Below are 27,377 nucleotides of genomic sequence, written 5' to 3'. Positions count from 1 at the left end.
TCCATGTTGTCTGCAATTCTAAGCCCTTTTCTATTTCAAAACTCCCTTTCTTCTAAAGTTGGCTGCGATGAATGCTACATTTCATATTGACCTAGAGTTTGGATCACAACGAATGGAAGTGTCGTTGTGAGATTTAAATAAGATAATATTAAATAAATAAATAAATAAATAAATAAATAAATAAATAAATAAGATAATGTCTGGTAAGAGCCCGATGGAGTAAATACTAAACAAATGTTGGCCATAACCCTTCTTTGTGGCATTTTTCACAGTTGTAATTTCATATTGATTTGGACGATCACCTGATCAGCGTCTTTCTCTCCCCCACACTCCCCCCACTGAGATCAGGAGGCCTGTGAAGGCAGCACCGAAGCTGGGTTTGCTCACCATTGTATCTCCAGCACATAGTGGTAAAGGGGGTCACAATATTGACCTTCAATGAATATTTGTTTAAGCAATGAATGGATGAATGGAGTCATTTTTGCTCTTAGTTATTCAAAAATGATCAATGTATTTGGTACCTTCTTCAAAAGAAGAAAAGAAAAGGAGAAGCTCAGTGTATTGCTCAGGAAGTGAGCAGTGGCCTGGTAAAAATTGTGGCAGTTCGTTCCCTGCAGCAAGACAGGTCTCCACAGGACTCAAGCCACAAGTTCTGCCTTTAACCTTCCAACAGACCTCCAGTGACTGTGAAGTTGTGATCTTCTTGCATCCTGTGCCATTTCTGTATTCCCAGGATGGCCATCAGAGGTTATTGGAGAATCATTTCCCCACAATATCTCAATATGCTCTTGCACCAAGCCTGGTCCTGCAGGGGCTGTCTCATTTGCATCTGAAGGTTTCAAAATCTTGCTGAGCAAGTCCCTTCCATCCCAAGCATCTTTCGAGATGTGAGCTCAGCACCGTTTTAACATGATGCTTCTCGCTTTCCCTGAGGCCTGTTCCAGGAAGGTAAGCTATATTAAACTTGCTGCTGTAATGTTTGGGCTTATTGATTTTTTTTTTAACTTGGCACCAAACATCCAACAGGCAGTTTAAAAAAAATCAAGAGGGGAAAGATACAAGAAGTGGGAAAAAAATGCATGCACCCAACTGCAGCATTTAGCACTGTCCACCGTGCAAGGCTTTAAGGGCTTATGCTCCAAAATGTATTAAAGTGAGGGCTCTTTCCTTGACGGCCTTCGTAAATGGAGGTGGCAGTTTAAGGCTGGAAGCAGCACCGAAGGACAAGGATATGAGCCCATTGTTTCATATTGTCAGTGTTTGGCTGACTCCCAGAGGTAGAAAACACACTTAGGTGAGGCTCCTTGCAAGTAAGGGTTCTCTTCTCCCATTAGTTCTGGCAACCTCTAAAATTTGACAGCCAGATTCATTATGGGAATCTTGAGGTCTGTAGTATTACCACAAATTCAAAGGCACTCTTCACACAGTTGCCTCTTGAGGGTTGTAGGATCCAGTTGGCTCATCGATTATATTTGGCCTTTCTGAGCAAAGTGCAGGGGTGTTTAGGAAGGGGTGTTTAACCCAGTCTGAGGTACAAAAAAGTCATCTCAGACTTGCCCCCGGTAACCATCACTGAAAAGGAGGCTGCGGCCAGAGTAAAATTCATTCATCCACCCATCCATCCACCCATCCATCCACCCATCTCTTCCTCCATCCCTCCATTGTCCTTCCTTCCCTCCATCCTTCCCTCCATCCATCTCTCCATCCATCCATCCATCCATCCATCCATCCATCCATCCAACAGCTATAGGTCAAACACTCTGCTAGGCTTCATGGATTAGTAAGATGATAGAGTTATTTCACATCATCAAGTGTATCTTCATCTTCCAAATCTTTCATGCCCTCTACCCTTAATACTTTTGCTATTACTAATCCAAAAATGCCCTTTTCTACAAGGAAAATTGCTTCTCATTGTTAAAATCCCAGTCCAAAGACATCATTACCTGAGAAATGTCTCTCAAATGTTTGAGCATGAATTGTTTATGCCTGATTATTTGCTTGATGCTTTCTGCATATGTATTTACTAGCTCCTGTCACATTTTATTTTAGTCGTTTAAAATAATAATAGCAAGAAAAACAGCAATAATGAATAAATTTTATTTAACAAAGACTCACTATGACTAGGCACTTTTGCGAAGCACCTCATATGTATTAAACATTTCATCTTCACTATAATCTTAGGAAAAATCTACAAGTATTACCCTTACTTCACAGAAGAAACTGAGACATGAAGAAGTCATTTATGGGTTGCTTTAACTTGGCAGTGAGTTTGACTTGGGAAGTCTGAGGGACTCTCTGTACCAAAAAAATGAGTTAATGCCTATCACACAGGCACTAAATATTAAAAAAAAAAAAAAGATTGGATGAATCAGGGAATAAAAGAATAGGTGTAACTCAGAAATTCTAGGTCTAGCCTCCCCTTCCTAAATAATTAGACCCAATTCTGATAACCACAAAAAAGCATAATATTATCTTGGCTCCTACTTGACCACTTTAATTTGTCACACAAGTGTGGATTTACTGTGAATTTTGGTGCAATTCAAGGAGTTGTCACTGGGTGCTGAATATATATCAGGCAACCTAGTATGCACAGATTATCTCATTTAGGAACTTAAAATACTCTATGAGGTAAGGACACTTGTTACTCCATTTCACAGAGGCAGAAAAACCAAGAGATATTAGAAGCTTGCCCAAGGTCATCTGGCTAGGAACTAGTGAATTTGGTGTTCAGAGCCACACAAGCTATCTCCAGGGCCCTCAAACCTTAACTGTGTGTCTCTGCTAACAGGCTCACAGAGAAAGATAACATGATTAATGGGAAGAGAAAAAGGCAGATGCAGAGAGAACAAGACAGGATATCATTTCCTGAACAGTATAAATACTTGGACTGCTCTATCCCTACTTTTCTTTCAAGTTCATTGTTTTCAATAATATCTATTCAAAGTGCCTTGAAATGCTAAGCACTTGAAAAAAAATACCCCTGAGAAAGGGCTGAATTTCTTCTCAATGACAAATTATGTGTAATTTGTAAGAATTTCTATTAATGTTTTTTCATGCTTTTAGGTTCAAAAAGATACTCTTAATTGCATAGCTGTGATGGTGTGGCTGACCATGATGCCTCTTTCATCTTTATGCAATGTTTTATGTTCAGGTTTATATATAGATCCATCTATACCACTGGCCTTGGCATTCATGGTAGCCCTACTAATGCAATTATATCTTAGCCTACTGGGAGTTCAGCAAAACTTGAGTACAGATGGTATGCAATCATTCTGCAATCACTTGCAATTGTTTATCTGTTCCTGCCACAACCTTGAAATTCCTTTTTCAAAGATCACAAATGACTCTTTTCTCACCAAAATTAATGGCCTCTTTTTAGTCTTCATGTTCCTGGAACCTGCTGAACCATTTGATATCACTCATCACCCTCTCTGTGAAGCTCTTTACAGCCTTGAGCTTCCTCGTGTTTGGATACAGGGCATCTTTTAATTTCACCATTTATTTATAATTTCACTTTATAGCTTGCAGAGATCACCACATTATCTAGCCTTCAGGGTCAGCTTTTCTATTGATAGCTCAAAAAAAAAAAAAAAAGGCTCAGAACCTGTTCCTACAATATAATGGGAAAACAATATTTTACCATCATCGCATAGATTTTGGCCATCCATTTGAGAACTCCTATTTTAAGATTATCAACTACCAGAGCCAATGTCCAAAACTTGTGTTGAAAGAGCTCTACATAGAAAAGGAGCATAAACTGAGTTTTTCAGAGTAGGTGCAGGACAACTTCATTTCTAATCATCAGACTGCTGTACTTGTGATTTATCTGGCTTCTACCTGTTGAGTATGACAAAGCACATTTCATCACACACAGACTTTGGAGCCTGAGAAATATGACAGACAGTAAGTGAGAAATGGAAAGAAAATGTGAGCCCTCTTTAACTTATAAAAAGTAAGCATTCTTTCAGACCTGTCTAGTGAACAACAGTTAAAGAGGAATAGATGTTTACGACCACAAAAACACCTATCATTGATATACAATTGTAGAAAAGAGTAAAGAAACAAAAATTATGTTTTTATAAAGGTCCATTTACTCTTTGGGCTTTCAAGGAGTAAAAATTGTCTGAAGCAGAGCACACACATACGCACACAATTAATGTTCACAGTGCTTCAGCACAACAAACCACCTGCTGCGATTTTCATTGAACTGATATGAAAACACTATTAGAAATATCTGGACTCACTCTTAGGCTGTTCAAACATTTCCTCAATTGACACAGCTGTCAGATACTCCTTTAGGAGTTTTGGGGGTGCGGGCAGCATGGAGTGTGAAGTCTAAGCTTAACCTGGGCATCTGTTATACAGCTATGGTATTCTAAGGGTAGAGTTCAAGGGTCCATACATTGGTTAATGTTTTTATTCACCAAGCATGGCCAGAAAGGTGTAAGGTGTTTTCCCTGTCAAAAGGAACATCAGTTGGGCAGCCCCGGGGGGTTAAGCGGTTTAGCACCACCTTCAGCCCAAGGCATGATCCTGGAGACCCTGGATCGAGTCCCACGTCAGGCTCCCTGCATGGAGCCTGCTTCTCCCTGTGCCTCTCTCTCTCTCTCTCTCTCTCTCTCTCTCTCTCTCTTTCATGATTAAATAAATAAAATCTTAAAAAAAAAAAAAAGGAGGAATACCAATTGCCAACTCAGAATTTGAACTCAAATGTAGAATTTGGTTGCAAGGAGAACCAGTGAGCAATGCAGAAAGAAAACAAAGAAGGATTCAAGGGTCTTGGGGCTATAGATTTAAGTAAGGGCTAGGAGACTTGGAGGCAGGGCATAAATAAAACACATGTGTCTTGGATATGCACTTGGATGTCCTCGAGGGCCCAATGTGCCATTGTACTGGCTGCTGACTGACTGGGATATGGGTGGATTGGTTTGGTTTCAAAGCATAATATTGGCAAGGATAGGAGCCAGGAGGGGAGTAGCTCATGCATATTTCTCAAAAAAATATTAAATGAAAGATCAAAATGTCATTGAAAGGTTGTTAGACCATTTCTTTGCCAATGAGAGGATAAATGCTACACTAATATACTTTGTTCTTTTTATACTTTGATGAAACATTATTGTAATGTATTTTATATAATAACTTGATAAACTGAAAACTATTTCTCCCACCCATGTTTTCTTTGTGGATTTTTAAATACTATTTACATTGATGTGACAGCCTGTTTTTCCTGTCAGCTGAGCCAGTTGGTATGGCAACATTTAATTTCTCGAAGAAATGTCTGTCAACATTATGGTGAAAAAAGTAGTGCTGGTACATTGTACTAGCACAAATCATCACCACCTCCACCAATAACAATGGCAAAATATTACAAAAATGATAATAATAGTACTAACGACAACAGCGACAGCACCAAGTACAATAATTGAAGTAGAGAAAGCAGAGACTTGGCAATCAGATATCTCAAGACTCAGATTTCTCAGATCTCTTTCTAACTCAATATCCTTGAGTAAGAAACCCTCTAAAGTGGCAATTTCTTATTTAGAAAAGGAAGCTAGGGGGATCCCTGGGTGGCGCAGCGGTTTGGCGCCTGCCTTTGGCCCAGGGCGCGATCCTGGAGACCCGGGATCGAATCCCACATCAGGCTCCCGGTGCATGGAGCCTGCTTCTCCCTCCGCCTGTGTCTCTGCCTCTCTCTCTCTCTGTGACTATCATAAATAAATAAAAAATTTAAAAAAATTTAAAAAAAAAAAAAACAATGGTTTTTAAAAAAAAAAAAAAAGAAAAAAAAAAGAAAAGGAAGCTAGGGACCCCTGGGTGGCTTAGTGGTTGAGTGCCTGCCTTCGGCCCAGGACGTGATCCTGGAAACCCAGGATTGAGTCCCACGTCGGGCTCCCTGCATGGAGCCTGCTTCTCCCTCTACCTGTGTCTCTGCCTCTCTGTGTGTCTCTCATGAATAAATAAATAAAATCTTTTTTAAAAAGTCAAAAAAAAAAAAAGAAAGAAAAGGAAGCTAATTATACGTAACCAGTAGGGTTATACACAACTCATAGGGCTGGGGGAAAATGAATGTATTATAAATTTTTAAAAAAGAAAGAAAAGAAAAATACCCTGCATGTCTTCTAGTGCATGGTTGGCTTCTACTACATGATAGTTCCCACATCTATTTTCATGATCCCAAACCCAGCTGAGTAACTTTTAAAGAGTTTGAAGGAGAGAAAGATGGTACTTCAGACAGATGAACCAAGTTTGTCCGAGTGTTTTTTCCTACACAAAACAGTATTGTCCCTGGAACCATTTGGAATCTTACTCCCCATAAACTATTGTTAACTCTGTGGTGTCTCACTTGAGAAAATCTCTCTCTCTGATCTCACATGAATTCCTCCCTTATCAAATGAGAAACTTTGCTAAGTCAAAGCCGAGAGTAAAAGACAATGTTATCCAGAAAGATAATGGTCAAAACAATTTTTAAAATAGAGAATAAGAGTGAGTTTATACACAAAAACATACACAAATGTAGTTCTTACATGAGAGGCAGTGTGCTAAGAATTTCATATATGAATCTTATTTAATCCTCAAAACACTGGAGTCAAGGAACATCTGACCTCCACTTTACACATGAGAAAACAGAGATTTTAGTAGCCATTAAACCAACTGCTCAAAGTCACACAGCTACCATTCAAATCCAAACAGGCTTTCCCTAGACCACGTGCTCAACCTTGAATTTATCCTACCCAGAGAAAAGGAAAAATATATTATAAACAAAGAATAAGGAGAAAGGCAGGAAGGAGGAGACAGAGGCAGAGACAAAGAAATAAGAAAAAAAAAATTAAGAAAAGTAAATAAAGCTGCCTGAGGAACACGAACCATTGAGTTGCTTAAAGGTGAAAGAAAGAAAGAAAGAAAGAAAGAAAGAAAGAAAGAAAGAAAGAAAGAAAGAAAGAAAGAAAGATGAAAGAAAGAAAGAAAGATGAAAGAAAGAAAGAAAGAAAGAAAGAAAGAAAGAAAGAAAGAAGAAAGAAAGAAAGAAAGAAAGAAAGAAAGAAAGAAAGAAGAAAGAAAGAAAGAATAACTTTAACAGTATCTTTCCCCCAATAATGCATCATTTTGAGGCACACTGGAATCATAAGACCTTGAATCAAATACCCAGAGAAAAAGTTAAACTTCAGAGCAGAGGCAGTGCATTTGTACCTTTGAAGAGCAAAACTTGCTTACATGTCATCTAGAATTTAATTCTCAGCAGAATGGTCTTATTTCTACAGCCTATTATTCAAGCTGGTTTGGCCGGACCTTGTTTTTCTCTGCTAAGTCTCAAGTGGTGCAACGTTGTTTTCAGTTTTGTGTCTATAAATAGACCTACAAACACCATTGACCTTGGTGGAGGAAACCCATGCCACTAATGGAATTATTTTCAGACTGGAATTACCCCCAGGAATTCAACAAAATGTAGGGTAGTGATAGTGTGTTATCACTCAACAACCTTTTCAATCTGGTATGTGCCCTCTCTGTAATCTTTAAATTCTTTATCTCAAGTATTGCAAGTCACTGTCTCTTCCAAGCCTAATGGTTTCTTCTCAGCCTTCAGTTACTTCATGAATTTTTTAACCACTTGATCCCACCTACATCTTTGCAGCGTATCTTCTAAACTTTTATAGTTTGTTGACTTCTTTGCATGTTTTTAAGCAATGAAACTATTTTAACGTCTGAATGACTGCATTCCCAGCTTTAAAGTCAATGACTTACTTTCCTTTGATACCACTCCATCTCCCCCGTTGTGTCTATGTACTTTGGTTGACATTATCTCCATCTGATCTCCAGTGTTGGGTGTGAACCCAGGTCTCCAGCATCAACCCAAGTGAACTCCTTGGCCACAGTGATTGGTTCAAGAAGCAGCTTATCACCTTCTGTTCAATCCCAGGGTTTCTGGAGTGAAGTGTCCTCTTTCCTTTTGAATTAGAACTTGAAAAGATGTGACCCTTCAAGTGCTGGCAGCCATTCTGCAGCCATGTGTTGTGTGAGTGTTAATCCATCATGGAGAAGAGCAGAATTAGATTTTCAGTAGAGGCCTAATGGACACTACAATGTTTTCAGCTCAGTCCTGGCTCAGCTGACACATTTCAATCTCTGGGCTTGCTATTTGCTTCAGCCCTCCCTGAACAGCTGTTCCTGTCCTAACAGATCACCTGTTGCTGCTTGTCACTATTTCTTCATGCTGCTGCTCTGCCCATTCCTCTGAGCCCGAGGAGTCGATGTTGACTCTCTCTTAATCCCCTATAGCACAGCTGAAACCAGGCTGTTTGAAAATAAGCCTGTGACCTCAGGACTTAAAGCAGATAATATAATAAAGGCATCTAAAACTCAAAGCTAGATTGTGTACTCTGGATTTTCAAGTTCCATGCTTCTACAGGAGAATACTTCCTCTCCATCCTTCCACTCAACCTCTGGCCTGCTGTCATGTTGCAGGAGCCAGATTAGACAACCACCCCACCCACCCACCCCCCGTGGAAGCAAGTGCTTAATTGTTCCAGGACCCCTCTCATGATCTATAACCATATTTTCCTGAAGCCCTTAGAAGGGGAAATCTTTTTGTCAGACCTACTTATCCAGGGCAATAGAGGAAAAATAAAAAAAACAATAGTACTGACTTTTAAATTCAAATCTGACCCCATTTGTAGCCATCAAAATTTTAGAAATATACCAGTAGGGTTTTTTTTTTTAAGATTTTATTTATTTATTCATGACAGACACACATACAGAGAGAGAGAAAGAGGCAGAGACACAGGCAGAGGGAGAAGCAGGCAGGGAGCTGGATGTGGGACTCGATCCATGAACTCCAGGATCACACCCTGGGCCGAAGGCTGGCACTCAACTGCTGAGCCACCCAGGCATCCCAAAATATATCAATAGTTTAGCCACAGGACACTTAGTTGTACAATACATCTTGTATCTCATGTTTGTAATAACATTAAAGATGCAGACATTTTTTCCCCAGTAATTCAGTTAAATTGGAAACAATAGATTGATCTTACTCAATAACATAGATATAAAAATCCTATATAATATGTTAGCAGAAGGAATTCTAGATTGTCATGACCAAATAGGATGTGTTGAAGGATGTATTGAACAATGGATAAATGCTAGAAAAGCTCATGTAACTCATATTACATGATTTAAGGAGCAAAATTATATATCTTTCCAAGAGATACAGAAAAAATTAAAGTTTAGCACATTCCTGATTTAAAAAAAATAAAGAACACTTCTAGGAAATTAGCAATAGAAGGAAATTCCTTTAACCTGACAAAAGTTAAATGAAGATTTGGAAACTTTTCTGTTAAACTAAGGACCAAGATATGAATTCACATTATTACATCAACCGTGTCCTGCATATCTTAGCCAGCAAAAGAAGGAAGGAAGCGGAGGGAGGGAAACCACTGAAAGGGAAGAATCAAAAGTGTTCACAAATGATATTGCCTTTGTTGAAAATATTAGGACATGAATATTTACAGATAATGTATTAGAACAAATAAAAGTGTTTATCAGTATTATTAGATAATATATCAATGTCAAAATACACAATTTTTAAAAAACTGGTTTCTTATAAAGAAATAGTGTAAGAAAAATTAGTAAGTTCAGCGCATATAAGGTCAAGATATAAAAACAAATGGTGTTATTATATTCTATGAACAAAAAAAATGAGAAATTAAAATCTCCAAACTTATTGAGATACATTTAAAGAGACGTAGTTAGGGCAGCCCTGGTGGCTCAGCAGTTTAGTGCCACCTGCAGCCCAGGGTGTGATCCTGGAGACCCTGGATCGAGTCCCACGTCGGGCTTTCTGAATGGAGCCTGCTTCTCCCTCTGCCTGTGTCTCTGCCTCTCTCTCTCTCCTCTCTGTGTATTCTCATGAATAAATAAATAAAATCTTTAAAAAAAAATAAAGAGACATAATTAAATGGAGAGAGGTATACCATTTTCAAGGATAGAATAACCTGATATTGAAGATTTCATTTTCCCCACATTGCTCTATATTCAGTTCAGTTTAACTCAGATTTTTTTGTAGAAATTAATACAAATGCAAGGAAATGCAAAGGACCTGGAATAGCCAATGCAATATTTAAAAAGAACAAAATGAGAAGAATTACTCTTTTGAGTATTAAAATGTACTGTGTAACACTACAATAATTAAGATATTGCTGTCTCAGTGTGAGAATAGACAAATGAATTAATCAAATTAGGAAGAAAGTTTAGAAACAGACCTACAGGGCAGCCCAGGTGGCTCAGTGGTTTGGTGCCGCCTTCAGCCCAGGGCGTGATCCTGGAGACCTGGGATCGAGTCCCAAGTCAGGCTCCCTGCATGGAGCCTGCTTCTCCCTCTGCCTCTCTCTGTGTCTCTCATGAATAAATAAAATCTTAAAAAAAAAGAGAGAGAGAGAGAGACCTACACATATGTGGTCACTTGATTTTAACAACAACAACAACAAAAAATACCAACATGATTCAATGTAGAAAGGAAATCTTTTCAGTAAATGGTACTGGAGTAAATAAATATTCACATAGAAGAAAATTTAGTCTTAACCCTTACTTAACACCATACATAAAAATTATTTTGAGATAGATGATAGGCCTAAATGTAAAAGGGAAAATAAAGACATATACCTTGATGAAGAAGGAAAAGGTAATAAGAATATGAAAAATCATCAGAGAAATATAAAATTAAATTAAATAATTAAATTAAGTTAAATTAATATTGAGAATTAAAAACAAAACAAAAATTCAGAATTAAAACCACCATGGTGTAATACACTGTACCTCACAGCATGGTGAAAATTATAAATTCTGATAACAGGCGTTGGCTAAGATGTGAAGCAACTGGAACTCTCATACTGCTAGTGGATGCGTAAAATAGCACTACCATTTTGGAAACTGACATTTTTCTGACAAAATAATCATACATTTAAATAGCCTATGAGTCTGTCATTCCACTTCTAGATATTTCAGAGAAAGGAGTACATAGGCCCTTAAAGAGACTTGTACAAGCATACTCTATGGAATCTATTCATATAGCCAAAAACTGTAAACAACCAGGTGTCCATCAGTAGAAAGATGGATAAATAAACTGTGCTATATTCATACGAAAATACTGCAGTAATACTTAATCATGATAAACAACAAGCTATCTAAATTCTCAACAAGATGGATGAATCTTTAAAATGTTATGTGGGGGCACCTGGGTGGTGCAGTTGGTTGAGCATTGTCTCTTGGCTTCAGCTTTGATCTGTTCTCAGGGTCATGAGATCCAGTCCTGCATCAGGCTCTGCACTCAGTATGGATTCTACTTGGGTTTCTCTCTCCCTCTCCTTCTGCCCCTTCTGCTGTTCCTTCTCTCTCTCTCTCTCTCTCTCATAAGTAAATGCATCCTTTAAAAAAATAAAATGTTACGTGAAGCAAAATAAACCAGATATACCAGTAAATATTGTACAATTTTACTTGTCAGTAAAAAGATAGTCTATCAGGACAGCTAGGTAGTTTTGTGGTTATTAATAACCTCATAATCTCAGTGGCTTAAAACAAGAATTTATTTTCTTGCTCATGTGGTGTGTCCACTGTGAGTTAACAGAAGGGCTTTATTTACTGTCAGGCTGAAGGAACAGCCACTCTCCAGAAAGAGAATTAAGAGGATCTTGTACTGACATTTAAGTGTTCAAGTCTAGGGGGCACATGGTTGGCTCAATCAGAAGAACGTGTGCCTCCTGATCTCAGGGCTGTGAGTTCAAGCCCCATATTGGATGTAGAGCTTATTTTAAAAAATAAATAAAATAAGTAAATTAATTCCCAAATCTGGAAATGTCATAAGATATTTGGTCATTAAAACTCATTGGTAGAAACTTTCTCATGGCCCACGCAACACAAGGAAAGTTGAAAAGCAGAGTCCTTCCATGTGCTCAGGAGGTAGTTAGAAATACGTGTCCAGCAGCGCAAGGGACTATCACAGCAAAATGGGTAGTAGGGGCTGGAAAAAAGACGTTAATAATCTAGGTAAAGGTCTTAGAAATATCAGGCTGCTGTAGCCAGTGGGACACGTCTTGTAGTGGCTGTCCAAGAGGCTTTCGTAACAGGAATCGCTGCTACCCCAATTATAATCCATTGGCTTTGGTTGATTTTATATATTCCTCATCAAAATCTTCTATGGAAACACACATACACGTTTTTCTTTAATTTAAATTTTGTTTTGTGAAAATCAAAGTAGGTCATGACACCGTGTGTAACAAAGAATAGGGCTAATTTCAGTGCTCTGAGTCGAGGTTGGCAAAGAGAACATAGCTCTCAAGGAATCTATGAAAATTGTGAAAAGGCAATTGGACTACCCTAGAATCATGGATTGGGGTCACACCTGAATTTATCTAACTCGTGAGGAGTACAATTGCCCCAGCTAATGAAGTTATCAGAAAGAAGGGGAATCAGCATTTTGTGAAATTGTCTCAGAGTACTTACCCTTGAAGCAATCTTCCATAAATATTAGTTTCAACATAAGGAAAAAAAAAAAACCCTATACCTGAGAAAATTATCTAAGTTCTGATGAGAAGTTACGCTGTTAAAGAGTTACAGCGTGACCGAAAACCTGACACAAGGGCTTTAATACAGTCCTGAGGTCCATAGCTGGGTCTCTGGATACCTCGCCGGTATTCATCGCAGAAGAACACTGGCTGTGTGTTTCCTGCCTATTTGCAAGGGTGACCAAAACCTAGGGGAACTTTTATTCATTGCCTGGAAGGGTTAGGGCCACATTTTTTCCCACAGTTAAATATGAAAGCTGGCACCCAGGGCTATAAGCCAGGCAGGGGGCCAGGGTGGCTCAGCACTTAAGAAATGTCCTATCCAAGCCTGATCCCCAACCCTAATGAAAACTTTGGTGAGACTTCCTAAATTGGCATTTTCACTTATTTGTCTTTTCATCAATTCGCTTTTTGTGTCTTTCTACTTCTCAAAACCAAATGTTAAAAAGAAAAAAAAGGCAGAGAGCATGTATGATGTTCCTTCACGTGCCCTCAGCTTTGCTGACAGCATGTTCAGCTCACGAGTACAAGGGCTCAGTGTGCACCCTTCTGTCTACACTCGCTGGCCCGCTTGAATTCCACCCGCAGTCGTCGCTTCCTCGGGCTCACTCTACCTTCATTCTAGTCCATTTCCAGCCATTCTCTACGCGTCTACAATCAAAGCTCTAAAATGGAGGTGAGCTTGACATACCTGTTTCTAAAACCTTTAGTCGTCCCGTTATCCAAGGAGAGGTGACAAGCGGGGTGCCCGTAGGGGACGCTGACGGGGCTCCTCTCAGGTTTGTGAATGTCTTCTCAGGCTCTCTGCTTGACCCTTTCTTGCTTTCTTGGCTTCCGTGTGCTTTTGCCCATCCAGTTGGGATGGAGGCTCTTCAGCTAGCAGCACAGAGAGCACCTAGAGGTGTCCATCCTGTGGGATAGCTCTGAACCAGGGACTAGTGGGCATGGAGCGTGAAAGCATGAATGCAAGGCCCTTGCCCCAGACCAGGATAACTCCAAGACAACACTTCCACTCCAGAGTCCCTCTGCAGGAGCAGCCTGAAGCTCCCTTCCACAGGCCTTCCCTGCAAACACACGCCTGCTTCTTCACCCCTGGCCTGCCCTGGGTTGTCACCCACTCTCAGACTGGCTTCTCCCAAAAGCATCTTCTTAATAAGCCACTGGCATATGAATCCCCATCTCAGGATGGACTTCTAAGGACCTGAGCTAAGACACTCCACTCCATGGGCCAAGTTTAGATTTAAAACGCTGTCATATTTAATTTCCAAGCTGAGTATTTTTAAGCTGCATTTACCACCCCAATTTAGTTCTTACCGCTTCCTTCTATTTTATTTTAGTCCTATTTTGTTTACTGACCTTCTTTGCCCATCCCCTGAAGCATTTGAGTTTTTAATCCCTGAGCTATGGACTTTTAACCAAGAGGGAGTGATTTGAGGTGCTTGACAGACTCATGCTATTTACATGTTTGCTTCATCTCCCACCTCCCTGTCCCAGGCACCCTAATTTCCTGCCACACTGAATGCCTTTGGATTGATCCCCCAGGCATGTAGGCCCTTGCTCAACTCTGCTCCCTTACATGTGACTCTTGGTCTGAATGAAAGAGTCTCCCCTAGTCTCCCCTATGCTAGGGCCACCTCACTAAATCCTTTCATCAAGGCCCTCATCAAATGTCCCTTCCTCTGGGAAAGCTGTATCTCCTCCAGCCTTCCATGCATTCCCTCAACACCTTTACACGTGTCTGACTTGACATACCATACCAGAGTAAAATCTGAAGGATATCTAGGATTAATTTGTTGGAAGGAGACCTGTGAATGTGTTTTAGATAGAAAAACAGCAGGGGCAAGACATAGTGGGCTTAGAGGGGGAGATAGAGTGGAGCATCACATGCTGGAAGGACTGCCTTCAGACCAGCGCTGGAGGTGGGAGAAAGGCAGGAGGAAAAGGGTGCAAAGTAAGGACAGGTGCCCGGGACACACAGTCTGGAATTCATGGATGAATGTGAGGGGATAGGAGAACACCCTCGATTCTATGTAATGTTGGTGTATTTCCATTTGTTTCTGGGGACAGAGTACATAGTTTTCATCATGCATCTTTATTACGAGTAAGAGACAGAAAGGGAGGGAGGGGGAGAGAGAAGAAGGACAGGGTTAGAGAGAGAGAAAAGAGGAAGAGAGAAGGGAATAAGGATTTTTTAACACGGTGCATGTCAGAACAGCACCAGGCTCCTACTCCCCAGGGCACCATAATGAGGTCAACAGCTATCATTGTTCCCATTTTGCAGGTGATAGAACTGAGATTCGGAAGGGCAAAAGCTCTCCAAGGACACACACTGTCCATGCCAGAGCTAAGATACCAACGCAGTTTTGGGACCTGCAGGATTGTGCTCTTTGCTCCAGTGGCTCCTGGACAAGAGAGATCAAGTCGGGGTATCTCCAAAAGGCTTTTTGTGTGACTTCACAAGGCCCAGATAAGGCGAGCTGCAGGCAGAGGATGGCTGGTGCTGTTCCATTATATGCTCCTCTGTCCTGTTATCAAAAACTGAGGTTGCCTGGGCACTGTGGTCTCAGGGGGGCCAGAGCTTGCTTTGACTACTTGATTTGAAAAAAAAAAAAAAGTGTCAAATAATCAAAAGCCTGAGACTATAAGGAGAGAGAGAGATGGAAAATTAAAAACCCATCCACTCTCTCACAACACTGCAACCTCCTTTGATTTAACGTGTGTTCTTTATAATTATCTACATTTTAAAGCGGTGGTTCTCAAAGTGCGGTCTTAGGGACGGGCAGCATCAGCATCATGGGAGAACTTGTTAAAAATACAAATTCTTAGGGTCCACTTCAACCCACCTGATCAGAAATACTGGGAGTAGGGCCCAGCAATGTGTTTTAACAAGCCCTCCGCTTGATTCCAACGCATATCTAAGCCTGAGGACCACTGACGGAAAGTGTGCAAAGCCCTCTCAGATTCATTATGTCGGTGGTTCTTCCTGGAAATGTTGAACACGTTTTTCTTAGTTGCACTGTACATTTGAGGACACTGAGTATAAAAAGGGATGTGATTTCCTGATCATAATTCCAGGTTGGTTGGCTTTGTAGGATAGCCCACGACACCCACAACCTACCAGGAGTTAAAAAGACAGCTTTGCTCCTCTGAGCATTCATGTGCTTCAAGACAAGCCAGTGGACAAATACCCAATGTGGATGCCTTGTAGGACCCTAACTGACGTGGGAAAATATATTCAGGCCAATCCACTTGACTTCAACTAGGAAAATAATTTGGATGTCTAAGAAGACTGCTGACCGATTGGAGATAGATGTTCCCCCCATTGAAAAAAATCCTGCAGACAGATGAAATAGCCAAGTTTTTAAAATCATAAAATGCCATGAAAAGTTTAGGAATCGCTACCTTTTGATGAGCATCTACTACTCAACATGACTCTCCATGTGTCATCTTTTTCAGTCCTTATAACAAGGGTGCAGAGTTGGTCTCTTCTTGCTTATATTATTAAAGGAGAAAAATTATGTTTCTTATGTAATTGTGATCACAATCACTCTCCTGCTTCAAACTTCTCAATTAATTTCCATCGGCCTCTAGCAGTGGCTGTCAGCTGTGGTTGCTCACCAGGTCACCTGGAGAACTTGAAATCATGATGCCCAGCTCTATTCCAGATCAGTTAAATTAGAACCCCCCAGAGAAAGACCTGGTATTTTTCAAAGTCTTCCAGAGGGTTCTAGTACACAACACGGTTTGAGAATCACTGATCTAGAAACTTCAGTCTCCTTAGTGTGGCCTACAAATGCCTAGATGCTTGGGCTCCTGGTTACCTGTTTAAAAGACATCTTATCTCTTCTCCCCAGAGCTCAACATCCCAGCTTCTTTCTGTTCCTGAGCTGTATTTCAATGGCTTCGTCACTCTCAGGCCTTTGCATCTGCTCTTCCTTCTACCAGAATGCTGGTTCTAGCAGCTCTTCAGGTGGTTGACCCACTACCCTCCTCTTCTAAGAGCACTACTTTGGCCACTTCAAAGCCATGTGCAATGTCATTCTCACTTATATTCTGGTTTATATCTTTGGAAGCATGTTTTCCAGTCTTGGTTATGTATTATCGACTTGTGCATTGTTGGTCTTTTACCCCATTTTAATAGAGGATCCCAGAGCCCAGAGACACTGCTATTCTTATTCAGTACCACATCCCCAGTGTCTGAAAGGTTGTCTAGTTCAATAGATATTGCTTGAATAAATGAATGAAGTAGAATGAATGAACTCAGAGGGTTTAAGTGATTAATCCTCAGCCCTGTAATTGTATTCAAGTATTTGGACTTCACTGTTCTAAGTTCATTGATTTTTCTCCAATACGATCTAACCATTTCTGCTTTCACTCTACTCATACATGTTTAAACCAACAAGGTTAGAAGAAACATACTGTTCCTAATAAGGAACATGGGACTTGGTGACTTGAAGTTCACGTTCTGGGATGTGGCAAGGAGTAGGCGAGTGGGCACAGTACAAAACCAGCTGTGTAAATAGCATCACCTCCAGTCCAATTTAAATGAAGTCAGTAAATTATGCCTCCAGACCCTAAACCATTTATTTCACCATGCTGAAGAAAGGAAAAAGAGTGTTCAGAGAAGCAATTTCTCTGCCCAAGTATTTCATTAAAAATACAATGGAATGGGCCCCTGTGGGAGAACATGGCACCTGGTATGATCGTGAGAGACACTTTCTTACAGAAGGGGATAATCAAATGGCGGTTCACCTACCCTAGTTGGTTCTCAGCATCATCAGTAATGGAGGGCCACAAGCAGGGATAGACTCCAGCCCATGGTGTGCCCTGGAGGAGACACAGAGGGCCAGAGCAGTCCTCTGCCGGCAGAAGCAATAATACCAGCGTTAATAACAAGCCTCACCTTTGTCAGCTCTCGGGGGGATTGCTGTTGTGTGCACACGTGTGCGTGTGGGGAAGTGATCTTGATCTTTTTCTCCCTCTCCATTGTTTCTGACGATGGAAATGCACCTGAAGATAATATTTTATTGGCTTAGCGTGCACAATAGAGCCAGCTTTTGCTCATTTGCCACCACAATAAAACAAGCTCATCTAATATAGGTATTAGAGAAGGTTAAGTCTGCGCAGCTAGAGCCAAGGGCTGCCTATCAGTATTTACCTAACTAGCATCTGTTCTTAAAGGATGATTGCGGGGCAGGGGTGCAGGGCTCTCAAGAACCCATTTCCATTAACCGTCGTTTTCTGTGAGCCTTGTTAGGATTCCAAGAACAAAGTGAGGGTTCTTGTTTCCATCTGAGAGAAGAGGAACCCGAAAGGGAGGTGGTGCAATTTGCTGAAGATCCTTTAGTTATGGATTCAAACCCAGACAGGACACGACTTCTGTAATGCCCTACAGACTCAGGGGGCCTCTATGGGTGCTAATAATTATAGTAATGCTAATACTGGTATGATTAATATTAACAATAATATCTATTATTCATATTAGCACCTACTAAATGTTCAGTACATGCCAATGCTATAAGTGTATTACACATATAATTTTATTTAAATATCATACACAATAAGTTATTTAAATTTCACCACCATCTTACCAAGCAGGAACTACTACTTTCTCTTTAAAAATAAAAATACCAAGGTTCTGGGATGCCTGGGTGGCTCAGTGATGGAATGTCTGCCTCTGGCTCAGGTTGTGATCCTGGGGCCCTGGGGTCGAATCCCGCATCCGGTTCCCTGCAAGGAGTCTGCTTCTGCCTCTCTCTCTCTCTGTGTCTCTCATGAATAAATAAATAAAATCTTTAAAAAAAATAAAAATAAACACCAAGGTTCAGAAAGTTTAATGCTTGCCTATAATAGTCTAAAAGTGGAAGAGCCATAATTCAAACACAGGTCTTTCAACCTTTCTTTTTTTTGTTCTTCCCCAGTAACCCACACAAACCACACCAGATATTACCAGGCTTCTCACAGCAACAATAATGAACCCAGAGCTGTTAAACCTGGTTTGAAGTCATGGTGTGACCTTTGGATGAGTCCTCTCTCCTTCCCAATGGGCTGCAGGGCCGGCCAGCGTCTGCTCTCTCTGGATTCCTCCTGCAGCGTTAGTTCCCACTGCATACAGACAAGGACAGAACACACAAAGCCACCATCTGGTAAGCCTTCCAGCTGGACTCCTTCGGATGCAAAATCATTTAAACATTAACGGTAGAAGGAACTTTCCTTCTATTGGACACAAGTTTCAGGAAGACAGGGGAGGAGCTGCTGGTGGAAGACAGACAGGAGATGCTGCAGGTCCTTTTGCAATCACCCCAGGAACAGGAGCAAGAGGCTCATCGCCTCACCTCATGCACTGTTCACAGGGGGCTTTGGGAAAAAAGAAAAAAACCCTACAACCTGGAGCTGAGAACATAATTACACGAACTTGAAAATGAGGTAAAGACCAAATTAAAGCAGTAAGCCTTAGGCATAAATACGAATGGATGACGATTGGCAAATCCCTTGTGGCGGCAAGTTAAAAAAAAATTAGTGAGAGAGATACTCTTGATATTAAAGTTGAAAAAAGACAAATGTGGCAAGTAGCACGGAGGTGGATCCAGGGGTCTCAGATTCCTCCTAGGGCTCCGGATGGACATGATCGTCATAGCAATGGAGGCATCCGGCGCTCTGCTGAGCTTCATCTCCCTGAAAGCTCGCTCAGTCCCATTAGACAGGGGGTGTCACTGCTCCCATCTCACGGTTGGCCCAATGGGCTCCACAGCTGAAATCTCATCCAGAGCAGGTCGCTAGTCCGTGGTGCAGCTGGATGCAGAGCCAGCATCCTTGTCCTGAGCTTGCCCGTAGCCAGGGTGCTCGGCCCTCGGCGCGGAGCTGAAGAGCAGCCCCTGTTGCTGGCTCTATTCCAGGCCAGGGGAACCCTCTTCATTCAAGGGGTAAGACAATGTGCTCAAGCCCTGGGGCCGAGGGTGCCTCGTGACCCTCTCCGAATCTCAGCCCCACGCTAAGTACTGCCTCTGCCCTGTTTCTTACTCCCCCTGCTAAGTCATCGTTCCATCTCCACGTTATGTGTGACGCTCATCTCTTCCACTATACTCAAACTTCTTGATTTGGTTATTGATCACGTATTGATTGATTGGTTGATTCATGAGTCTTCAAATATCTCCAAGGTGTGTATTTCCATACTAGGCTCCATTGAGGTGTCAAGCACACAGAGAGAGGTATGGAGGGGGAGGGTGTGGAGTGACGGGCAGGAAACCCGGCGGAGCGCACAGTGCAGTGAAGACCACGTGTTAGGCAAAGTACTTCAGCTGACAGTGGAGGGTGTGCAGCTGAATTATCTGTGGGGTCTGAGAGAAAACGTAGAAGGAGCCCCAAAACCCACCCAGATGAGGACAGTAGGTTCCCTAGAAGTGATGCTGGAGGTGAGGGGCCTAGGATAGTGTGCACAGGAGGCTGGTGATGCTCCAGCTCTGCAGAGTGTGAAGGTCACCAGGGTACTGGTAGAGAAAACCGAACAAGGGCCTCATAACCTCATGAATCATCGAGTCTTATAGGGCCATCTGGGTGGTGTCAGGAACCACCTAAATGTTGTTAACAAGTTCCCAAAGTGAGTTCATTTCCGGTGGTCTGAGCTGCAGCAGGCGGTCAATTAGTGGTAGCTAACGAATACATAAAACACACATAAATACACGCCTTTGAAACAGAAAAATGCATATTTACATGTTTATTAGGTACCCCTCACGGACGGCGTTTCAGAACACTTCCCCTCTCCTCTGCAATGGAGTTCTTACAGTGTCGCTGGGTGAGAGGGCCCACTTTTCTGGAACCCCTGGAATAGCTGACGTGAAGGGTGAGCACACTTAGGTCAAAATCATGGTAGGAGGTTTAATGAACAACAACAACACAGTAAGTGTTCGTTGTCGGGGAACGTGATGTGAAACTCTGCACTCGGACTCACCTGATAAAGCCCAGTCCCCTCCTTTGACCTAAGGGGCTTCATTTGCCTCCCTGCAAGGCTGGTGCCCGCTTCGACCTTTCTGCCTCTGATGGTGCACTGGACCCCAGTCCGTGCTGAGTCTTAAAAAGGGTCACAGTTTGAGGTATCATTGCTCCTCAACACAGAGGCTGGCTTTACATTCTCAGCTAATTAAGCAGCCTCCAATCTCTTGAATTTTTATCTCCTAGATGTCTGCATATCACATAGTAGCTATTGCCAGACTGCTCACTCATCATCCAACAAAAACTTACCTAAATCAATTATGCATCCATTTAGCAGGTATTTCTTGAGCACCTACTAGCCACCCAGCTTTGTTCCAAGCACTGTGTGCCCTGCCATGGAAAGGCAGACATAAATCTCCTGCTCAGAAAAAAAAATTGGGAAGATAGTCATTTTTAAAAACTAAGCAAATGATTAACACTATGAAGTGTTTTCAAAAGAAACTTCCAGGTCATGGAAATAGGAAAATGACAGAGGTAAGAGAGTATACATGAGTCCGAGGAACCAGAAAATTCACGACAAGCATCCTCAAAAAGCTGAGTCAGGAAAGAACTCGATTCTTTCATGAAATGTCATATCAAGGAGGGAAGGTGGTGAGAAAGGAGAGGAATGGTGTAACACTATAAAGAAAAGATGGGGTAGGTGACCTGCTACCTTGTAGCCACGGATGGTGCCTTCCAATGTAATGTGAAATGAAATGGAAAACCATTGGAAAAAAAAAAAGAAAATTGAAGTGTATAAGCAAGAAAGTGACATGACTTGTTCAGAAAGATGCCGACTGTATAGCTATAACACATTTTTCATCCATTCATTAGTTGATAGATATTTTGGTTGTTTCCACCTGTTGGCTCTTGTGAATAGCGCTTCTATGAACATTCATAGACAAGCTTTTGTTTAAATACCAATTTTTAATTCTTTTGGTGAAATGTCCATGATAGGCAAATCCATGGAGTCAGAAGGCAGATTAGTAGTTGCCAGGGGCTGGAGGAGAGAACGAATGGGGAGTGACTGCTGGCAGGTGCAAGGTTTCCTTTTGGAGTGATGAACTGGAGTTCTGAATCTAAGTTCTAGAATTAGACAATGGTGATAGTGGTTGCATAATATTGTGGATGCATTTAATGCTGTTAAACTGTATACCCCAAAATGGTGAAAATGATAAATTTTACTGCAATTAAATTAAATGGATGCTTAACCATTGCATGGAGCATTAGTTAGGAGAGGACATGGGGAAGCCTGGATAGAGATGGCTTCAGTAGTCTTCATAAGGGACCACGGAGGCTCCAACAAGGAGGGCGGCTGCGGGATCCTGCAAAGACAAATGGAATTCCATTCACTCGATGCCTTGTTCCTTCTTAATGCAACCTCTTTTTCTGGTTCCCATCAACTTACTCCTTGTAGCCACTGATTAATCCCCAGGTCTCTCCTCCCGCTGAATCCTCTCTTGTACCAGAGGCATCTGTGTCTTATTACATTTGTTAAATAAATAAAATAAATCAGTAGCATCAGGTAGCTTAAGGTTGTGTGTGCAGACCTGCTGAGTGGCTCTCCTCATTACACCTTCCTCCCCATTTTCCTACCCCAGCCAACTTGGGGCCCTGGGTTGCATGGAAGGAAAAGGTCCTGAGATCAATACAGTATTTAACGGGAAGGCGCTGAAGCGTGGCCAGCCCAGAAGCAATCTGCTGACTCGAAGCATCGGGAGGGCCTCTCAGGCCTGGCTGCCGCCTGCCCAAGCAGTGGTGAAGCCCCAGAAAGACAAATTGCGGTCATCAATCCCAGGGAAGGAAGACTTGCATCCTACCTCCTGTATCAGCAGGAGGAGAAAGAGTTGCATCCCGGTAGCTCTGTTTCTGAGATGGTAATGAGGATCCTTCCCAAGCTGGGTGACAGTAGACTTAAAAGCAAGTCGGATATCACCTGGTTTCATGTTAGCAGCCTGACTTTATATGCTGCAGGGTCAGCATGGGCCAGGCCGGTTAGCGTGACTTCGTGGAGAAGGTGCTCTGATCCCATTAATGTGGGCTCTGTCTCCTTCGACCCTAACACGAATAAGCCTGCTGCCATCCGCTGTGTGCAAGATCAGGTAAAGGAGGAATGCTTGGAGCCATGAAAAATAAATACAACAGACTTGTGAGAACATCATTCATTATACTCTCTTCTCATATAAGACATCCCTGTGTCTTCTAATCCAGTTATAATGGATCCTGGTGTTGGGCATCATTACATTTCATTATTGAAAAACAAAATTTTGCAGGCATCCCTCAGTAGAAAGCAAAGTACAAGGAGGTTAAGACTATGGCCTCTGGAGTCACACAAACCCAAGTTCAACCATTGGCTCTATGCCTGATAGTTGAGTGACCTTGGTGAGAAGATCACTTAGAGTCTTAAAGCCTCAGCCTCCTTATCTGGAAAACGGATATAAATAAAAGTGGACACAAAATGGACATAATCGTATCAACTTCATAAAGCTATTGGGGAGTATATGATACACACATGTTAAGATCTCTGATGTGGCTTGGGTGCTGGTGAAGGCCTTGCACAATAACACAGCACCTACGTGTAGCAGCCGTTCAATACTTTTCAGCTGTCACTAATATTGGAATCATCATCATTTTGTTTTATGCAAAAACAGAAAATTCCTTTGCTGTACCGACAGACCTCACGTAAGATGAGAGAAGAAAAGTCCAACACGCACATGAGGAAATGCTCTGCATCACTTGCCATCAGGGAAATACAAATCAAAACCACAATGAGATCCCACCTCACACCAGTGAGAATGGGGAAAATTAACAAGGCAGGAAACAACAAATGTTGGAGAGGATGTGGAGAAAAGGGAACCCTCCTGCACTGTTGGTGGGAATGTGACCTGGTGCAGCCACTCTGGAAAACTGTGTGGAGGTTCCTCAAAGAGTTAAAAATAGACCTGCCCTACGACCCAGCAATTGCACTGCTGGGGATTTACCCCAAAGATTCAGATGCAGTGAAACGCCGGGACACCTGCACCCCAATGTTTCTGGCAGCAATGTCCACAGTAGCCAAACTGTGGAAGGAGCCTCGGTGTCCATCGAAAGATGATGGATAAAGAAGCTGTGGTCTATGTATACAATGGGATATTCCTCAGCCATTAGAAACGACAAATACCCACCATTTGCTTTGATGTGGATGTGGAGGGTATTATGCTGAGTGAAGTAAGTCTATAAGAGAAGGACAAACAGTGTATGTTCTCATTCATTTGGGGAATATAAATAATAGTGAAAGGGAATATAAGGGAAGGGAGAAGAAATGTGTGGGAAATATCAGAAAGGGAGACAGAACACAAAGATTCCTAACTCTGGGAAATGAACTAGGGGTGGTGGAAGGGGAGGAGGGCGGGTGGTGGGGGTGACTGGGTGACGGGCACTGAGGGAGGCACTTGACAGGATGACACTGGGTGTTATTCTATATGTTGGCAAATTGAACACCAATAAAAAATTAATTTATTATTAAAATAAATAAATAAGTAAATAAATAAATAAATAAATAAATAAATCTACATTTCATTAAAAAAAAAAAAAAAGAAAAGTCCACAACTATAAATGACCAATTTACTTTTTCTAACCTTTTCCTCACCAGAAGCCATTTTCAATACTGTTCAGGAGTCCCGGTTTGAACCTATACACTATGTATCCCCGTTCCAGTGGAAAAGTACCTCCCTGAGGTCTGGAGAAGAAGCTGCCCAAAGGAGAGTAAAATAAGGTCCACCTCATGGGACACTGTGGGGGCAGAAGAGAATGAGGATTTGGGGGGAGCTGAGTGTCCATCACTCTGGGTGCTCTCCAGTGTCACTCCCTAGAGTTTCTGATTCATTGCAACTGTCTCACCCAAGGGGGGAAGGTGTTCTCCCAAGACTCTTTCCAAGGACGTGCCTAATGAGATGATCTCCCTCCACTTGGAGCTCTTTGTTCTAGAAGGCTCTGATGACTGCCATTGGCATGATGACCTGTGGGTTTGTGTTGGATGGTAGGTGCTAGTGGGAAGTTGGAAACCACTTTACTAAGGTGAGACGCTTTAAGAAAAAGAATTTGCTGCAAGTAAACCCTGAAGGCTGGGACAAGTGAAAGGATGTTTATACCAATGTGTTTCATAATGAGCCCAAACTGAAAATATCCAAATGTCCATCAACAGTAGAATGATTAATGTGCTCTGTGATTTCATTTTTATAAAGTTCAAAAATAAGCCAAACTAGTCGATGGGTTTCAATATGAGAATAGTGCTTGCTTTGTGACTGGAATGACTGGGAAGGGGTGAAAAAAAAAAAGGCACTAGAAGGTTCTATTTCTTGAAGCAAGGGGTGGTTACACAGGTGTTTTCATTTGCAAAACTTCTTTGAGCTCTAACTGTGTGATTCATGCGCTTTTCTGTATATACGTGATTCTTCTAAGAAAAATAACTTACTTAAGTTTAAAGGACTGTTTCCCCAAAATCTCCAGGAGGTTTGAGTGGCTGCAGAACACATGGCTTCAGCAGACATGAGCAAAGAGGCCTCAGGACCAGGACCAGCACCACCCGCTCAGGGGTTTTTCCAGGGGCTGCAACAGGATGGGACAACAGCAGCATCTCAGCTCACGGAAACCAGGACACTGGAAGATACTGCACGAGCTGAATAAAGCACTTGGTGGAGCCCACAGATGCAGACATCCCTCATTTAAAGATTCCCAGGAAGTATTTAGGGACGGCTTGGAACACCCTCCCTCACAGTGGGTTAGTGCATATAGAAAAAAACACCGTTTTAGAAAGTTGCTGTGACCCTGCTTTCACCCTCAGGCGGGTGACAACTAAGAAACATGTTTTGAAATGTTTTGTGAAGACTTCACCACAAAATGAATGTAAGAAACTGTTAGGAAATAAAAACACAGGCAATGTTCATTCCCCTTTCCAGATCATGCCGAACTGAAGTCATTGAAAGAATAAAAGAATTGCCTCAAATTTAATATTATTAAATAAATAATCTAAGTCTCTGAACTGTGGACACTTTTGCTTCGGGGTGAAAATTATTTAAGTTAAAATGTCCTTCCCTGCTCCAACAATACTAATAGAATATTAATGACCTATCAAAATAATGAAAAATTGTTCACTCACGCACCTCTGTGCCAATGAATAAAACTGTTGTCTTTAAACCTCAATCGGTGGGCATATGTTAAAGTTTGTAACCACTCCTACCTCACTGAATATGGACAATTCCCCAAAACTTTGATGTTATAAATATCACTACAAAGCAATGTTTGTGCATAGTTTTTTTTCCCCTCCCTTTTTGTAATATTTCCAATAAGTTATTGCAACTAATCCTATAAATAGAAATACTAGGTCTATAGGTTTGGACATGTTTAAGGCCTGTGACAATTACTTCCTAAGCCTTACCTTATAAAAACTGTAAATTTGGGACACCTAGGTGGCTCAGCGGCTGAGCATCTGCCTTTAGTTCATAGGATCCTGGAGTCCCAGGATCGAATCCCACATCAGGCTCCCTACATGGAGCCTGTTTCTCCCTCTGCCTGTGTCTCTGCCTCTCTCTGTGTGTGTCTCTCATGCATAAATAAATAAAATCTTTAAAATAAAATAAATAAGAGCTGTAAATTCTACTTTCCAAGTTTATTGTTCACTTATTCTTTCATTTTACTTATTTGTTTGTTTCGCATTTCTGTTGTAAGTTATTTAGGAAGAGGTTGGAAAATTTGGGCCCTCATGTCCAACACCAGCTTAAGTGAGTACTTTAGATTCATAGAGAGGGACAGTTCTGTGGAAGGCAAACTTTATGGTTTCAAGCTTAGCCGAGCTCTCGAAATAAGAACAGCCACGTGCAGGACCCTCTCAATATTTCTAAACCAACTGAAATCAGACTTCATATTCAAATCCTATCTGGCTGAATTACTTCCAATCTAAAATGGCTTTGAAATTTTTCATATTAATGGATTTGGGTATAAAAAGTAATAAGAGAAATCTATAGACCTATATAATTTTAAAGTTTTATGTGTGTGAACCTGGAAAATATTAGAAACGTATCTCAGGTTGGTGAATAATATTCGCAATCTAGGAAGATCTATGATATGGTCTGGGTGCTGGGGAAGGATTTGTCCAATAGCACAACTATTTCTGAAGGGCACAAGAAGGAGTTTAAGGCAGGGAACATATTGCAGCACACAAAAGAGGAAGAAAGGATGTAAGCGTCTAATTGTCCCCTACTGACTTCTAGCAGGACGCTTCAAACCTACACTTTCTCCCCTTGGATGTCATATTGCACTCTCCAACCCTCGGATTTTCATTTTTTTGTTCCCCCAAAAGTTTTCAAATGGTTTATTAAGATGACATTGATGAGGTAGGAATGTAAAAGGGAAATAATTAAGAGTGAAAAAAAAAAAACAGTTTCAAGTGTTGCAATGTTTCTGTGATTAAACATAAAGCAGGGCTCTGAGCTCCCCGGCACCCAAGATAAAGAAGGAAACAGGGTCTATTTCTGTGACATTCGTCATCCTCCCAATCCTATAGCACAGTCAGAAAGAAACTTGATTTCTGAGTGAAACTTCTTTTCTGGGCCACTTACGCAAGGGGCATAGGGTAATACGAAGGTCAATATGATCTGCCAAAATTTTACTGCAAATGCAGAAGTTAAATTCATTCTTTGAGCTTTTAGCACAACCTTCAATTAAAGTTAGAGGAGCTGGCTGCCGTCCAAGTCAGCAATGGCAATTGTGTGAGGACGAGGATGATATATTTCAGATTTGTAATAGCAGGATCGCAAAGACCTGTACCACGTTTGGGTTTCCAGAGAATGACCCTTTAGCTCAGGGTCCATCGAGACAAAG

This window comes from Vulpes lagopus, chromosome 10, assembly GCF_018345385.1.
Source record: "Vulpes lagopus strain Blue_001 chromosome 10, ASM1834538v1, whole genome shotgun sequence".
NCBI classification, from domain to species: Eukaryota; Metazoa; Chordata; class Mammalia; order Carnivora; family Canidae; genus Vulpes; species Vulpes lagopus.
Note: the sequence above shows the minus strand (reverse complement) of the source record.